General features: G+C 38.9%; 1 protein-coding gene across 1 annotated transcript in view; it reads left to right on the top strand.

Moving 5' to 3' along the window:
• GPC5 (glypican 5) overlaps positions 1-17,893 on the top strand; it is a 1,374,119-nt gene that overhangs the window by 1,156,174 nt on the left and 200,052 nt on the right. The window lies entirely within an intron of this gene.

The raw sequence follows: 17,893 nt of genomic DNA, 5'->3' as shown, positions 1-17,893 counted from the left end.
AGAACCACTGGAAAGGAGAAAGTAGAACAACACCCAGAATTCACTCAAGGCCATGGATAGTTTGTGTTTCTACTAACCAGAGTGCAAAACTGTTGAATCAGGTAGGATACTCAGAACAGTACTGTCTCACTAGTGGAAAAAATTCTACCTAGACTAAAAGCTGTTCTGGTTCCACCAAACTATGCTTTAAAGTAGGCTTCAAAAGGAGCAAATTATTATCAAATAATTTAACTGCATCCCAGAACAAAGCTGAAGAATATTTAGAAGAAAACAAAGATATTCAGCACAGAAATAAGGTCTAGAATCCTATCAAACTCACAGTGTCTAGCATCCTCTTAAAACCTACAAGCAAGCCAAGAAGCAGGAAAGTATAATTCATAATGTAGAGAAAAAGTAATCCATAGAAAAAAACCAGAAATCACAAAGTTGATAGAATTAGTGGACAGTAACATTAAAACAGTTATATATCTATTTGAGAAGGTAGAGGAAAGCACAAAAGGAGAAATATGGGAGGTATAAAAAAGTCCTAAATAAAATTCCAGAGGAAAATATGTCTGAGATGAAAAATACACTAGATACAATTAAGAGCAGATTAGCCATTGCAGTAAGACTAGTGAATTTAATCACATAATAATAAAAACTATCTGAAATGAAAAAGAAGGGGGAAAAGACTGGGAAAAAAAAAAAAAGAGTGTCAGCGGATGTGAGAACACTTCAGGTGACCTAAAAATGGGTAATTAGATATCCCAAAGGAGAGGAGAAAGAGTTGCAGAAAAATGATATTTGAAGGAATAATTGCTGAATACCGTATAAATGTGGTAAACAGAGCCCTCTTTGGCCCAGTGAATATCCAAAGTCTCATCTCCCTGTCTTGAACTTGCTACTGAATTAAGCACTGCTAAGAGACAAGTTCACATGGCATAAGTGAGGCTGAGACAAAGCAAAGGAAACTTCCTGTTGACCGATGTACATGACAGGACTAGAAAGAGTTCCAGATCCTCACCAAAAGAAATGCTGGAGTGAATGATCACCTGGTTGCAGAGTTAGAACACTACGACACCAGGATGGTTCTATTAAGGATAACCCACCCACCTGGCAGCAGTTCTGGGATTCACACCATCTTTTAGACTCTTCCCCTGATAAACTATCAGCTTCTTGCTTTCTTTTATACTCTCCTTCCAGATATCCTTGGTCTCTCTTTAATGTCTATGAAAACTTCTCTTTTCTTCTTTCTTCAAATATTTTATATCTACCTATGAATTACTGTCCCCTAAGGGTTAAAGCTTCCATGAAACAGAGGTCAATAATACCTGTGAGCTATTTGTTTCTTAGCGACCATTACCACCCACTCTGGTCCATATCTAGAGCAAAGCCCAGGGGCTGTCCACTTGTTAACTCAGCTGGAAGAGGAAACAACAGGGAAAGCATTCATGGAAGAAACTTTATATCTCAGCAATTTCTAGACACAAAAGACATATTCTGACTTTCTAGTTTGACATAAGTCTGTTTGCCTTTTATTATACACAAATAAGGATTTTTACAAAATCATTTGGCAATAATTACTGTATTTGGCCATCTGTTGACACCATGTAAGATTTGAGTATACATAGATGGAGAAATGGTTAAAAAAAATCAGGCCACGTGTTGTGTAACATCTTGCACCATAGATCCCTATCTTTTTTGTAATATGTTTTAATATGTGCAGTAAGATATTTTAGGTAAAGGGCATAGAAATTATAGACTAACACCCGCCACAGAATCAAGAAATGTATTGCGATTTTAGAAATAATCTTGTCACAACTTATCAGCCACTAAATTCAGTGATGAACATTAAGTAGCTTTTTATTCCATTATAATCTTATTTTCTTTCATAATGCTCATCATTAAAGAATAGACTCTATTGTAAAGAGTATCAAAAAAAAGTATCAAATCTTCTTAGGTCCCATTGAAGCTAAGCCATTTCCCACCTTTTCTTTGCTTGCTAAAGATAAAATGAAAAATCAAATGACTATCTAAAGTAGTTTTTAAAAGGACTGTATCATGGATGCTGTGAAATCCTGCCTGATTTAAGTCCTGTGAGTAGCTGGCTCTCTTGAGATGGCAAATGCATTGCTCACAGAACAGTGCACTATTCACGTTTGTCTCTGGAGTCTCATTTATCACAGTGATCTGTGGACATGAAAACATAATCTGTATACAGTGTTCCTTTTTCTCCGGGGTGGTCTGGGCATTTTTAAACCAGTTACTCAAAGATTATCCTTTCAGTCCTATCTTACAATTTTTACTCCCAAAACTTACTGAGCACAGACTGTACTTTGCACCTGCATAGGGAATCCTCTAGGACCTAGTAAAATGCAGGAGGCATTGTAAAGCAAACAGGTGAAGATGGTAAGCATCTGAACAGAAAACATCATTAAAGATAAAAATGGGCAAAGTATATGTTTAGGGTCTAGAAGTAAAATGCAGCCAAGATTTCTTACTTCTACTCACTGCTTCCAGAAATCACTCTATAAGAGATCAGGAGAACGTCTCTCTCTTATTGTTCTCACTGAAACAGGTACCTGAGATCAAATATGTAGCTAAGGGGACAGACTGGAGACTGAGTCTGAGACAAATATTTTCCTCTACCTCCATCTACAGAAAGAAGCGCTGAACTGATACTTTAGTAGCCATAAGCAAACCTTGTGTCCAGATCTTGGTTTTTAAGTATCCATCCCTACCAAAAGAAACAAGAGCTTCTTAGAGGAATGTCTGATTCCAGGGCTGGGGCAAAGAAGGTACAAGATGAAACTGAAACATATTGGTATGACAGAAAATAAGAAAGTGCTCAGGAAAATAATAGAAACCTGTCAAAAGAACAGAGTTAGCTTGACAGGGTTCAACTGGCTAAAGCTGAAGACAGCTTGATCATCAAAATAAATGAGCATGTCAGTGGATTGTAACCCATTGAATGAAGTAGGAAATACATACATAAACAGAAGAGAAATGATGACATTTTCTTAAATTAGTGTGCAGACTGATAAACGTGGAAGGAGTGATGGGGTGAAAAAATATCATTTGTAACCATTGTAGTAAAGATTGATTCAGGCAAGACACATCACAGGGTACAATATTTGTGGAAATTGGCTGGATGAGGAGTGAGCTGTCTGCATGTTCTCAAAGTGTCTCATCACAGACCGTTGAGTAGCAACAAGGAGAAAAACAGTAAACTAAAGAGTGGAGAAAACAGAAGCAAGTTGACCTGACGATCCAGATTAATGTCCTCAATAAGGGGCATATACACATCATGTGTCTTGGTATACGATACCCTGAGAAGGATACCTTATCACTCCTGCATATACCAGTTGGAGCGGCATAACCTGAGTCTAATCATGAGAACACTTGAGCCAAACCCAAATTAAGAAATTTTATAAAATTAGAAATGTTTTAAGAAAATTTCTAACTTTATAAAATTACTAGCCTGAAGTTTTCAAAAATGCCAACATCATGACAAAGGAAGGCTGAGAAACTCCTGTAGATTGAAGGAGACGAAGGAGATATGAAAATTATAAACACAGTATGTGACTCCAGACTTGGCATGTGGACTATAGATTAGATGAAAATATTATCTCAGTGTTAAATTTCCAAAATTTATTGTGCAATTTATTTCCTGAATTTCCAGTTATTTATTTAAGCTTGGAGAGTCATACCACTGTTTCTTCTACTTCATGGTCAGTTTTAGGGAATTTCTTCAGCTGAAATGTTTTGATTCATATTTCCTATTTTCTTCTATTGTAGCTTTGTTGCTATAGAGTTTTGGTTTTTCTTTCTTTATTTCCCTATTGTCAGGTGTTGTGTGGACAGGGTTCCCAGTTCAAGAACATCATTTTCTATCAGTGTGGCAAAGTGCAGTTTCCTTAGTGGAAGATGCTGGCAGCTTGGGTAGAAAGAGAGTCATTGGCATGTGTTGCTTCTCTTTCACTGATGCATGTTCCTTAATTTCACCTTTTTACTTTGTTTTGTCCTTTCACTGCTGTGAATGCAGGTCAAATAGGCAACTGACATTATTTTTCAGAACCAGAATTTCCTTCATTATTTCCGTTACCAGATTCCTCAACGAGCTCAAACGCTTAGTACTTCAAGCCATGTTTAAAGTATACAGAGTCTTACTTTCACTGCTGAGGATGACAGAGAAAATAATATTTCTGAAATGGAAGCTGGGAATGTATATTGTAAGCATATCGTGACAATTGTATTGTTTCTGCTTTTCCTGTGTTTTGGTTCCCTTGAATAATAATGTGTGTTTGCTGTGAGTGAAGGAGCCCACATTCATTGGGCTGGTAATTTATTGTTGAAGGCAATGAAATTGTAAGGTTTCTTTGAGTGGGCTCCTGTCAGCAGTACAGCAGGTGTCTGCCAGGATTTTCGTTATTTGATTTATTTTTTTTTTGGAAATTCAGAGAGCTCCTATCTTTTCATGGAAAGCCACTCTCACCTGGGATTCATCCTCAATTATAGCCTCCTCTTAACAGAATTTCATGCCTCAAGGCAGAATTCATCCTCCCCAGCTCAGTGGCCCGCACTTCTTCCATTACACGGTCATTCAGTGGTGACTCAGCAGGTCTGTACACTATTAGACTATGAATTCCTCGAAGGCAGGAGCCACTCCAACCCTTCCAGCCACAGAGAGATTTAAGAGGACACCACCTCTGTACTAAATGAATGGGGTGGGATCATCACAAGTGTCCTGAGCTGAATGTGTGCATAGACCACTTAGCTGAGGGGACCTTAAATGTTCTGTGTAGAGCAACGGGAGAAATGTGGGGCGTTTTCCCCAAAAAGAAATGGGTAGAGAGAAAAGAAGCAAAGAATAAATAAGAGAGAAAGTAGAGAGGCACTCTGCACCACAGGACAGAAAACTAAAGCTAGAATCCAGACCAGGCCAAGAGCTGTTGTATTTTTAAGGACGATGATTAACACACAACTTCAGGTATTTGCAGTGCTACAATGGGCTGCGATATACATTTTTGTAGCTCTCCAAAACTTGAGTACGTTAAAATATATACAACGTGTGTAAGATTTTCGTTTTATGAGCATGAAGGAAAATGCTAAGTTACATGACTGGCTCAAAACAATTTGAATAAGAACCATAGGCATGGAACACTTACACAACTGTGAAATGAAACCAAATCAGAAGAAGCAGAAACTCAGAAGGAAGGGATGACCACAAAATTATAAGTCGACAGATAATTTGCTAAAATCATGAGTAGGATTTTCCAGGAAATGTGGACAGAAGACTTAAGGCAATTTCGTCTAGTGTTTAAGAAGCAGGACGTCCTTGCTGATTTCTCAGATTTATTTCTCTCTCTACACAAGCACAGCGCTTCTCACATAGTAGGCTACATACTTGCTTAAGAGTTGAGCCTAAGATGTTACACCTGTACAATCTTTGCTAGCTTTAGAAATAAATACCCAGTGGAATCTATTTTAGCATTTCAACGCAAACTATCAAATTTGGAAAACACCAAAGTGCCAAACAATAGAGAAATGACTAAAAAAATTATAATACCTCTGCTCTATTTCATACATGCCACAATTACGAAGTTTGAAATATATCTATATAAGTTGACATAAAGTTTTCTAAGACATAATGTTATATGAAAAAGATATTCTGCCCAATATACAGATACAATTATCCTATCTTATGAAAAAGCTCTGGGAGCATATATTGTAAATTAATAATAGCAGTTCCCCTAGTGAAAGGATTTAATTGGGTATAAAAATAGATCTTCACTTTTTACTTTATATCCTTCTATATTATTTAAAGTATTGTCATGGGAATTAACATATATATAATGTAATATAATTCATTTTATACATAAGTTAATATACATACACAGTATAAAATAGAACTGTTTTGGGGACATGGATAATTGAGTGAATACAAAATGCTTTCTGTTACAAACAATTAAAACACTGGATAAAAATAGAAATTTTGTGTGTATATATTTATGTACGTATAGTGCTGAGCTCGTAGAAAAGAACTGGAAATGAAAACCCACAGATACTTCCAGTAAATGGGAAAAGGAGAGAGTGCATGTCAGGTGGGAACTTTGTAAGGCGAATCTTTGTTAGATATGAATGTGATTATCAGACTGGGAAATAGACCATCACAAATAGATGGTTGGGATTCTCTCTTTTTTCAGCTTTATTGAAGCATAATTTGATTGGGTGACATTCACCAATTTTACTTGTACAGTTCAATGAATTTTGATAAATGCATGGTTGTATATCCCCCACCACAATCAAATATAGAACACAAGCCAGAAACCTCTCTGGTGGCCCTTTGTAATCAACATCTTTCTGTCACACCCAGCTCCTAGGAACCACTGATCTGATTTCTGTCCTTATAGTTTTGTGTTTTCCAGAATTTCATATAAATGGAATTATACGTTAGGTAGCTTTTCAAACCTGGTTTCTTTCACTCAGCATAACGCTTTTGAGATTCATTCTTTTGTTACCTCCGCCAATAGTTCATTCCTTCCTTTTGTTGGTAGTATCTTATTGTGTTGGTATACCATGATAGGTTCATTTATTCATCAGTTAATGGACACTGTGGTTGTTTCGAATTGGGCTTATTCTACATAAAGCTGCTATGAACATTTGTGCACAGGTTCTGTGTGGACATACATTTTCATTTCATTCAAATACCTAGGAATGGAATTCCTGGGTCATATAGTAAGTGCATGCATGAATTTATAAGATGAACTGCCAGTCTGTTCTCCAAAGTGGCTGTAGTAATTTACATTCTCATAAGAACTTTATGAGAATTTAATTGGTCTACATCCTTGCCGTAACTTGGTTTTGTTATCATTGTTACCATATCTTTATTTTTGTTTTATGTTCTAATACATATGTAGTGGTATCTCGTGATTTCAAATTTGCATTCCCCTAATGATTAATTATGTTAATCATCTTTACATTTGCCATCTTTATTGTTTTTGGTGAAGTTATACCGTATGATATTTGTCTTTCTATGTCTGACTTACTTCACTTAGTATGACAGTCTCTAGGTCCATCCATGTTGCTGCAAATGGCATTATTTCATTCTTTCTTATGGCTGAGTAATATCCCATTGTATATATGTACTACATCTTCTTTATCCATTCATTTGTCGATGGACATCTAGGTTGTTTCCATGTCTTAGCTATTGTAAATAGTGCCACAATGAACAGTGAAGTGCATGAATCTTTTCTCTGGATATATGCCCAGGAGTGGGATTGCTGGATCATATGCTATAAAGCTAACATAGCTAAACCCTTTGACCCCACAATCATCCTCCTACATATTTCCAACTGATTTGGAAACTCAGGCTCATAGAAAAATCTGTAAATGAGTGTTTACAGCAGCTTTATTCATTCTTGTCAAGAATTGGAATCAACCAAGATGTTCTTCATTAGGTGAAAGGGTAAACAGACTGTGGTACTTTCATGCAATGGAATACCATTCAGCAGTAAAAAGGAATGAGCTCTCTTGGCATGTAAAGATGTGGATGAATCTAAACTAGATATTGATAAGTGAAAGAAGCCAGGAGGAGAAGACTATATATTGTATTATTTCATTTACCATTATTAGTTCCATTCTGGAAAAGGCAAAATCATAGAGAAGATAAACTGATCAGTGGTTTCTAGGGGTTCAGAATGGGATAGGGAGGTACTGAGTAGGAAAAACACAGGACATTCTTTTGAATAGAGAAAATACCCTGTATGATACTGGAATTATGGATACATAACACTATACACTTGTCAAAATCCATTGAGCTTTGCAACACAAAAGCGAACATTAGTGTATGCAAATTTAAAATACATATATATTCCATCCTAGGATGGAATGCAGAATGTGTCAAAACTATCTAACTGTGTTATAGCCTCATTGAAGGGAGTGTGGGGAAAGGTGCTGAGCTAAGTACCTTTGGAAATGAGTGGATTCTATAAGACTAAAGGCAAAAAGAGCCATACATAAGCATTGTAGACTGGTTAATCAGGTGTTTTACAAGGGCATGGAGGTTAACTATTCTGAAACTACTACACACGTGTACCAAAACTGAGGAAGTAAATAAATGGATAACAGACGATGGGAGCTAAGTCTCTCTATTAGAGTGGGAGGTGACAGACAAGCAAGGAGCAGAGGGTAGAATGATCCATGTTATAACAGATTAGAGTTGGGAGACATCAGTATGAATTCATGTTTAGTTTAATGTAGATAGAGATGGTTACACATATACATATTTTTAGACATGTGTTTATGCACAGGTTATTATAAACACATATTTCCTTGATTTACCAGCTGAGAGGGCCTAGGAGCAATCACACTCCATTAACAATGAGCACAACATTGTAACTCATTTTATGCAAAAATTTAAACACACACATGTACATGCACACAAATATTTGTAAGGCTGCATCCTAAAGTGTGATTATCTTAAGGTCGCAGCGGTGTGTAGGGTTGTAGCTAACGGGGTACACGTAGGTACAGACTTCTTTCCCTCTTCTTTTCTCTTATTTGAATACTTTATAATGAGCATGTATTTGCGATATTTGTGAGTTACGTATGATTTAAAATAAACTTTTTGTATATATTTTATCTTTTCTGCTACCAAGCCTTCCTTAATCAATTATTTTCTTTAACTCCTGTAACATCAAATATTTTTTTCCAGTGTATCCTCTGCTAAGCACGTAGACAGGAATAAGTTTCTCCCAGGTTAAAAAGAAAAACGAGCAAACAAAACAAAACAAAAAGCCACCTTATGCCTATTAGTTACTCCAGATCTCTTTTTTCTTTTGCTGCCAAACTACTTGAAAGCATTGTCTACCCGAGTTAGTTCTGCTTTCCTGTCTATTTTTCGCACTGTCAGTTCTCTGCAGACTACCTTTTGTTTTTATCACTCTACTCAAGCTGATGTTAGGACAGCCTCCCTGACGGAAGCGGGGTAGCGGGGAGGCCAGAGCTCTGGGCAGATGTGGGCTCTGCAGCTGGGAGTTTGCATATTCTGCTTGACTTTCCTAATCTGTCTCCGTAGTCTAGTCCTAAAATAAGGAATAGGACTGTATCTGTCTTGGTATCTCTCAGCAAAGGGCCTGAGACATAATATAGTTAGGTAAATAGTGATCAGGAGATCTCGGTGTGCGGCCCGGCGCCGTCCCAGCGGTGGAAGTTCTCACTCAACCTGCAGCAGCGGGGGAGCCGCCCGCGTCCTCCCGCCCCAGCAAGCCGACGAGCAGAACGTGACTGATTCTGTTTCTTAAACTTTCCGAGAAACTGTATACCTCAGTGTTCCATCACTGTCTGAAGGTCGGAGGACCCCAGCGCTGTGCGGGCAGCACCGGAGCCGAGGAGAAGGAGCTGCCCCACCCCGACCCCTGGGCCCTGCCGTCCCTGCCCGCCCAGCGCCACCGGGGATGGATGGCGGGAGCACGACGCCAGGGGGCGGCAGGACCAGGAGGGAAGGGGCAGCGGCCGCAGCACAGCGCGGGGAGCTCTCCAACCTCCACTTGGATCCACTGACATCACGTATGATTTCCATCCCGGTCACTGTCACGGTCACGGCGTTTTCCCTGCCCCGCCCTCCCAACTGTCTTCCCAGCGCAGACCTTCCACGTGGCATACCTGCTCTCTTTGGATATGAACTTTTCCGTGGTGAGACACTGCACACAGACATATATGAAGAAAGAATGTACGGTCAGTTCCTATGGTTTCTGTAGGTCACCCTCATCTTGTAAATTGTCCACAAAGCAGATCACAGCCGTGAGGAGGAGGGACCGAGCCCTTTGGGGCCAGAGGGAGGAAGTGGCCCCCTTTGCCCCCGGAGCCTTATAGGTGGGTAGGTGCTGCTGTGGCCGCCACCCCTGGAGGCTAGCCCTGCCCCGAGGCCTGGACCCCGGGGGCATCTCAGCTTGGCTTCAGCTGGAAGTCATGTCACGCATGCTCTGTGTTGGAATCCACTTTTCGTGCCGTTGGTGTCTGTAAATCCTGGATGGGTTACTTTGACAAATTATTGCTTTGGGTCTTTGTAAATTAAATTTCTTTTCTCTAAGGATAAAGTGAATAAAAAAGAATCTCCCAGGGCTTCCCTGGTGGCACAGTGGTTGAGAGTCCGCCTGCCAATGCAGGGGACACGGGTTCGTGCCCCGGTCCGGGAAGATCCCACATGCCGCGGAGCGGCTGGGCCTGTGAGCCATGGCCGCTGAGCCTGTGCTCCACAACAGGAGAGGCCACAACAGTGACAGCCCCGCGTACCGCAAAAAAAAAAAAAAAAAGAATGTCCCAGCTCCCAGGGATGGTGGGAAGCTGTCCCAGGCAGCGTTGGGCTCATGGTGAGGACCCTGGTGTACTGGCACCACTGTCAAGGTCACCTGGGCCCTGTCCCGCCTGCCTCAGGGACTTTGGGTTAAGAATTAGGAAAAGTGAAGACCAAACAACCCCCGCTCAATGACGCTGACGATTCGGAGCACAAAACAGGAGCTTTGTGGCTTAGGAGGCTTATGTCGTTGTTAAACCACAAGACAGTCGTGAACTAAAAGTAAAGCAGGAAGAGAGGCCTGGTCACTGCCCTGACACCCAGGCGTGTCCCTGCACAGTCCTCCTTGTCTCTGAGGTGCCCACACGCAGTGGTAGCCCAGCCGCAGACCCCACGGGGCGCCCTGGTCACTCTCGTGGTCACTGCCCTCCTGCCTTCCTGCACCCCTGTCACCCAGCCCTTCAGCACACAGATGCGCCATGTCCAAGAGGCGTCACACGGGCACACCTTCAGGCCCCTCTTGGAGCGCCCGTTAGGTCACAGAGAAGTGGCCCCAGAAGGTTCTGCCAGGTTGACACTCGGCCAAGTGCAGCTCTCTCCTGCCTGTTTCTCCTAGGACGTTGGTCTTTCTTCCTCCACTGCAGAAGCTCCACATGTGTTTGCTCTATGACAGTTGGCTCGGGCCTGGAGGCGTGGCTGGGTGACTTGGGCCTGCGTCTTTTTGCCCCCTGCCAACCAACCAGGTGTATTTTCAGTGGACTGGGAGGCCGTAGCTGGTTTAACTCTGCACATCTCTATCTTCAGAGGCTGGTTGTGACCACCAGTAAGCTCTTAGGGAGAGTCCTGGGTACCTGTGCAAGGCTGCTGAACACAGGTGGGGCAGGAAGCAGTCACCCAGCCCCTGGATTCTATCGTCAGGCTATTACTACCATTAGGAAACAAAATCCCGTGGACAGAAAACAAATTTGGCTTTAAAGTAACACAAATTTTAATCAGGTTCCTGACAAATCTTTTGCCCACACACCTCCACCCCACCCAGAAGTCTTACCAACATTTGTACCATTCCTGGGCCCTCAGGGGCAGCTCCCTGTCCCTGAGCCAGTGGGGTCGGCAGCCTTGGATGGTGTACAGTAGAGCAAGTCACACAAATTAAAAAAAAAAAAAAAAATCTGTAGAAAACAGGAAATGGATTCTTCATTCTTCAGTCTTTGACTTCTAATGTTAATAATACTCTTTTAACTCTTCACACTGCTGCTAGAGTCTGTATACTCAACCTGAGTGTTTGCTGGAAAACTAAGAAAATTGGGATCATGTAAATTGCTTTCCGATCTATTTTTTCCACCCTGATATGAATCATACTTCTGTAAACAGTCATGTTCATTAATAGATTCTTTTTCTTACTTCAAAAACTGTAAAACTACCTGCTCTAATATATAACATCGCAGAATTTTGCTCTTAGGTTTATTATAGAATTTCTCCATCCTGACATGTTTATCGTACATGGAATTTCTACCAGACTGTCACAGTCTTTCCTGTTGTCTGTATAAGCATTAATCAGTAGACAGGGACCTTCTTGGAGCAAAACACATACATTATTCATAATTATATCAGCTAGGTTCCAGCATCCCACAGAGGTAAGGATTCTACACCTTGTATGAAATTGTCAGGACTTCATAAAACCATACAGTCATTTATTCAGTTGGCATTCTATTTGGGAATGATTAATATTTATCAAATACTATTAAATCCAAGGCACAATACAAAGCATAAACCTACAGTCTTATATGAAGCATTTGAGGATATATGTGTTTCAGAATTTCGACTCTTAAAAATTCTTTTTAGATTTTAGAATGATAATGTGATGAACACACCATTTTAAAGCCATACCTATTCAAGCTTTGGACAGCACCACGTTTGAACACCTATCATTTCAAGTCAGGTTTTGCCATCAAATAAATTTAAATTAGATCAGGTTTTGGTGCCAAATCAAATACAATATAAAAAATCTGGTTTTAACCGTTTTATTTTAAATTTCAGAATTAGATACCATCAAACATATTGTGAGGCAAAGAATGATGACTAGGACTCTTTTTTTGAAAGACCTTAACATTTTATATGGGAGATAAAATAAGTTTTTAATAGGAAGCAGGAGATAGTTCATGTTGATTAAGGGTCACCAGTTAAGCAAGGGAAGGAGAAACAATAGAATCAATATCTACTAGGAAAGAGGTATGAACAGGTTTCAGATAATGATGAGAGAGGGAAGGGATAGGCATTTTAGGGAGTGGGAGGAAGCATGAGGAAATAGAGAAGTGGGAAAAGAAAAGAAATAACTTCAGAAAAGGTATGGGTCCCAGAGTGCTGGGAGTGTAGATCGTGGGAAGGGGTTGAGTGGTGGTAAATATAGCTGGAACAATGCATCAGGGTTACATTATAGGGGGCTTATGTTTTGCTCCTACCTTTTTTGTCTTTCTATAGCCTCTTTCAGGGCAGTTAAATCCACTGTCAGTTATGCTAGCATGTATCTATTAACATTTCCCAGATCACTAATTCTAGACAGATCATTCCTAGGAATGATCTTTTCCAGCTGCTTCCTGGACCTATCCACCTGTGCATCCTGTAGACATCTTAAAGCTAATTTGTTTAAAACCTCATTCATTCATTCATTAAACAATGTTATTAGCCAGTGCCCTAGACATTAGAGGTTCAATGGTGAAAGTCATATCCCTGACAGTACTTATTGACTCATAGGGAAGGAGACATTATCCAAGTAATTGCACGGAGGGAGAAAAACTACAAACTGGAGGATGCCCTGAAGGAAGGAAAAAATGCCCTTCTGAAAGGGTGTGTACGAACAAGTTACTCTGCTCTCAGAGAGGCTGGTGCTCACTGAGGAAGTAATCTCTGAGCTAAGATAGGAGGTTGAAGAAGACAGGAAGACTCTCAGTTGCGGTGAAGCACTGCAAAGCATCTGTGAGAGCCAGTGTGGCTGGAACACACAGAGCGAGGTGGAGAAGGTTACGGACCAGATGAGAACTGACCACATAGGAGCTTATGAGCTACTTTAAGGACTTGAGTCTTTATTATTTGAGCAGTGCAAAACCAGGGAGAGGATTTCAGCATGACCAGATTGTGTGTGTGTGTGTGTGTGTGTGTGTGTGTGTGTGTGTGTGTGTGTGTGTCTTCTAAACTGCATTTAAGTTGGCTATGTGTACGTTTAAGCGTATTTTATCCCCTGGGTTGGCTGTTAGTTGTTTAAAACTTTGCTAAAGAACACACCTATGAAACGTCCATAAAACGTAAATATATAGCGCAATAAATTTGTATAATGTAAGCAACAAGGATCCGCCACATATATGGTGAAATCAAACATTGCCAATTCTCCAGAAGCTCTTTGTACCTCTATTCCAATCACAACTCCCTTCTTCCCACTGAAAGGATACTGAGTACAATGTATGAAGTTTCATAGTAATTATTCTTCTATTATTTTATAGACTTACCATCTAAATATGAATCCCTAACCATTAGTTTCCTGTTTTATGTTTATATAAATGGAATCATAAAGCATATGTGTAAGCATTTGTGTATGACTTCACTCACTGTAAATTTTGTTTTTCCAATTTGTTCATTTTAAATGAATATATGTAGTTCATTCATTTGGGGGACTATATAGGATTCTTTGTATGCAATGATTTATTTACCTATTGTCTTGATGGTAGACAATTTCAATGTTTCTCTCCTGCTGATTACAGGTAATGCTATTGAGAGCATTTTTGAATATCCTGGAACACATACACATGACATTTCCCTAGGAAAAAATACTCAGAGGTATATGCCATCCTACATAACAATATATGCAAACCTGCATACATGTAATAGTAATGTAATGTTATATACTATTATATCTGTTTTCCTATATTCTGTTTTTCATTATTTTGTCTTTCTGCATCATTATAAATTATTCCTTCTTCTCTATCTTCCAGTTAATTAATTTTCTCTTCTGTATCTTATTGAGTTCTTAATTTAGGTTACTGTTTTGGTCATTGCATTGCTCCAAAATTTCTATTAGTCTCTTTTTTAAAATTAAAAAAATAGACCTGCCTGACAGATTTTTTAAATGAGCAGTCTGTATCAGCACTATCTAATACAATTGTCTACTATGATAGAAATATCCTATAAATCAGTATTGTGCTATAAAATATCAACCAACCACCTTATAGCCATTGATATGTTGAAATGTAGCTAATGAAGCTGAAGAATTGAACTTTTTGTTAATTTGAATTGTTTAAAATTTTAAGTTAAATAGCCACACATTTCTAGTAACTTCCATATTAGACAACAAAGGTCTATATATTATGATTCTATAATTATTCTACTTTCACCATCCACTTACACTTTTAAAATAAAAACTTAACATGCTCCATTTGAAAAACTTGAAAAAAAACAATTATAATCAATTAAGCAAGATTCACTTATCAACATTCATATTTTATCTTATATATATACACACATATATGTATATTTGTGTCTGAGATTGTGTATGTTTACAAATACACACACATATGTGTAATATACAGAAGATAAATTTTTGCAACATCATTATAGGTACTTTTATAGCCTTCCCTGTTCACCTAACATTTATCAAAGAATTCTGTTATTAAGTAGTCTCTAAAATAATTGTCTATAACGATTATGTAAGACGTCCTCTTTTGTTTCTGTCTAGATTTAAATATTCTCCTATGGCTAAATATTTAGACTTTTTACAGTATTTTGCTATTATTGCTCACAGGATTATGAATAGCCTGTGAACCTAAAATATGGACTTTAAATCTAGTTGATTTCTTAGGATTACTGAGATTAAGGTGGGATTGCTAGAATAGAGTACCCGTTGACTAAGTGTGTTTGTCATATGTTAAATTGATTTCCAGAAAAGTACCAATTTGTTTCCATTGGAGAAACATAAGAATACAGCCTCTTCTTATGGATCTATGCTTTGTCATCTGACTTGAGTTTTTACCACCCAGCATAAACTCTCTAAGGACATAAAGCGTATCCTCAGTTTGATATGCAGGATTTTTCTCAATTCTATTTATATTTGAACTCTCTGAGGATTTAAGGCTTAAGCTACTCTGTCCCTTTTGAAACTTTCTCTTGTATTTGCCTCCGTAACACTGTGTTATTGTGAGTTTGTTCTATTTCTCCTCTCCCTCTTCCTGTTGCCTTTCTTTCTTGTCTCTACATGTGGCATTTGCCATAGTTCTGGTCTTTAATATCGTTGTTCCGTAACCTCTCATGAAGTCCCCTCCCTGTCCCTTATTCAGCTCTCCCATCTTCAAACCTAACTCTTAAATCTATATTTCCAGGCTGTCATGTCTTCAGAGATCAAGTATGCCTGTCCCTACTGTCGCCCATCATGTCTAGGATCTGCGTTTTAACACTACCCCTGCCCCCACCCACCCTAACTCAACTCCCTGTATGTTCTGCTTTTCCCTTTATGTAAGTAATCTCATTGTTACTTGGGTTCAAAAAAACCTCACTTTTTTTTTTTCTTATCTCCTTTGTCTCACATATTCAGTCCGTCATCAATGAATGATTGAATTCATTGATGACGGACTGAATATGTGAGACAAAGGAGATAAGAAAAAAAAAAAGTGAGGTTTTTTTGCAGTTTCAATCAAATCATGTCTAACCTTCCATTACTGCCGCTTACATGCTAAAACGGGCCCTTATTACCATGGCAATTTACTCTTAAACAATGCTCCAGCTTTTAGACTTTCCTGTTATTAATCTAGTCTTCACAATGCTTCTAAATTCATCTATTTAACTTATCACTTGGCGGGTACGGCTCTCTTCATCAGAAGCTTTCAATGCCTCCCTGTTGTCCTCTAAGTAACCCCCAGTTTCATAGTTTGTCATGTATCCAGCCAGCCAGCCATTCAAAATTTGAGTGCCTGCGTACGGTTTATGTGTGGAGCAGTGACATTCAGCTACTGGAGATGCTAGGCCCTTGCGTGAAGAGGTCTGGAAGTGCCTGGGAGTTGACCTCCCCTGAGGCTTCCACTAGCATATGACTGAGAAATGCAGCTGTAAGGAAGCCCCAGATCCATTGCCTGGATCTTAGCAGCTCTGAGGCTTAGATTACATTCCAAAGTTTCCCCATAGCATCAGGCTGCAGCCTACCCTCTGTGGGCCTTTTTCCTGGGGTTCCATCCTTACCTGGCCTCCTCTTGTTCCTTACCCAGCTTTACCTACCAGCTACCCTGGAAGTATTTCCTTAATAAATGACTTGCACTTGAATTCTCCTCTGCTGTTCCTAGGGTCTGCTTCTTAAAAAAACAAACAAACAAAACCTTGTTAAGACACTTTTATTCAAGCCAGAGACATAATCACTACTGCAAATGAGCTTACACCAAGTAGAAAAACAGGTGTGTGAACCAACTCTTTCAACTTTAATATGATATCTACTATAATAATGGTGGTATCAAACTCCAGTGAGATAGAAGAGAAGAAATACCTACCCCAGATGAGAGAATTCAAACTGGGATGTCTGCAGCCTTAAAGTAACATCTGACCTGAACTTAAGAAGTAAGACTTTTTACTTACAGGAAGGAAGAGAGAAGCAGGAAGGAAGCAAAGAGAAACTCTTCATAGGGAATAACATGGGCAAAGCTACTACGATATGAAAGCATGAAAATTTTCAGGAAATACAAATAACTCAAATTATTTATTATTATCAAAGGACAAAGGGAGGGACAGAGGATTGGTTCTGGCAGGTGAGTAACATGGAAGAAATCTGCACTCAAAACATTCATTAAGTGACATAGAAGGACTTCATCTGTTTTATCTTTTGAAGATGGTAAACAAATGAAGAAGCCAGACCAGTGATGCCATCAGATTTAGAGTTTTAACTATTACTCTGGAGGCATCATGGAGGGCTGCGAGAGTGAAGGTTTGATAGTTGCATTAGGCTTAATTCAGGAAAAAGATAATCAGAAATTAAATATGGTGGGTAAGAAAGGCTTAGGAAGGAGATAATAAGAAATATTAGAAGGAAGGACTGGCAATAGTTGGTAATTTATTAGGTCTGGGGATAGAGATAGAAGATTCTAGGCTTTGGACCCATCTCAATGACCAAATCCATTGGACATTTTTTAGTCTTCATCTTACTTAATCTGATAGCAGCATTTCCCTTCCTTCTGAAGTTCTCGTTCAATTGTTTTGATAGATTTTCTATATTCTCCAAATTCTCTCCATCTATTATTAATTCACTTTTTAAATAAGGTAGGTAGTTAAAACTGGAATTGTAATGTACAGACTACTTACTAAAGAACTGCTTAAATGAATGCCTCAAAAGATTTAAAATAACCAGAGTTTATGTGAAAAAACTGCCCAACCTCACTTGTAACCAAAGAAATGTCAACTAAAAATAATAATATCAGATCAGCAAAAATTTTAAGTGTAAAATATCCAGTTTTGGCAAATATAAAGAAGAAAACATGCTAATGCATTACTGGTGATAGTGTAACATGTACAAAGTTTTGGAGAACAATTAAATAGTAATTGTCACTTAATTTTAATTTTATTTATTAAACTTATTTAATAAACTTATTTTATCTC

Source organism: Aethalodelphis obliquidens, unplaced genomic scaffold, assembly GCF_003676395.1.
Source record: "Aethalodelphis obliquidens isolate GAN/ISIS:26980383/991018 unplaced genomic scaffold, ASM367639v1 scaffold15, whole genome shotgun sequence".
NCBI lineage: Eukaryota > Metazoa > Chordata > Mammalia > Artiodactyla > Delphinidae > Aethalodelphis > Aethalodelphis obliquidens.
Note: the sequence above shows the minus strand (reverse complement) of the source record. Positions and strands in the feature narration are given on the sequence as shown.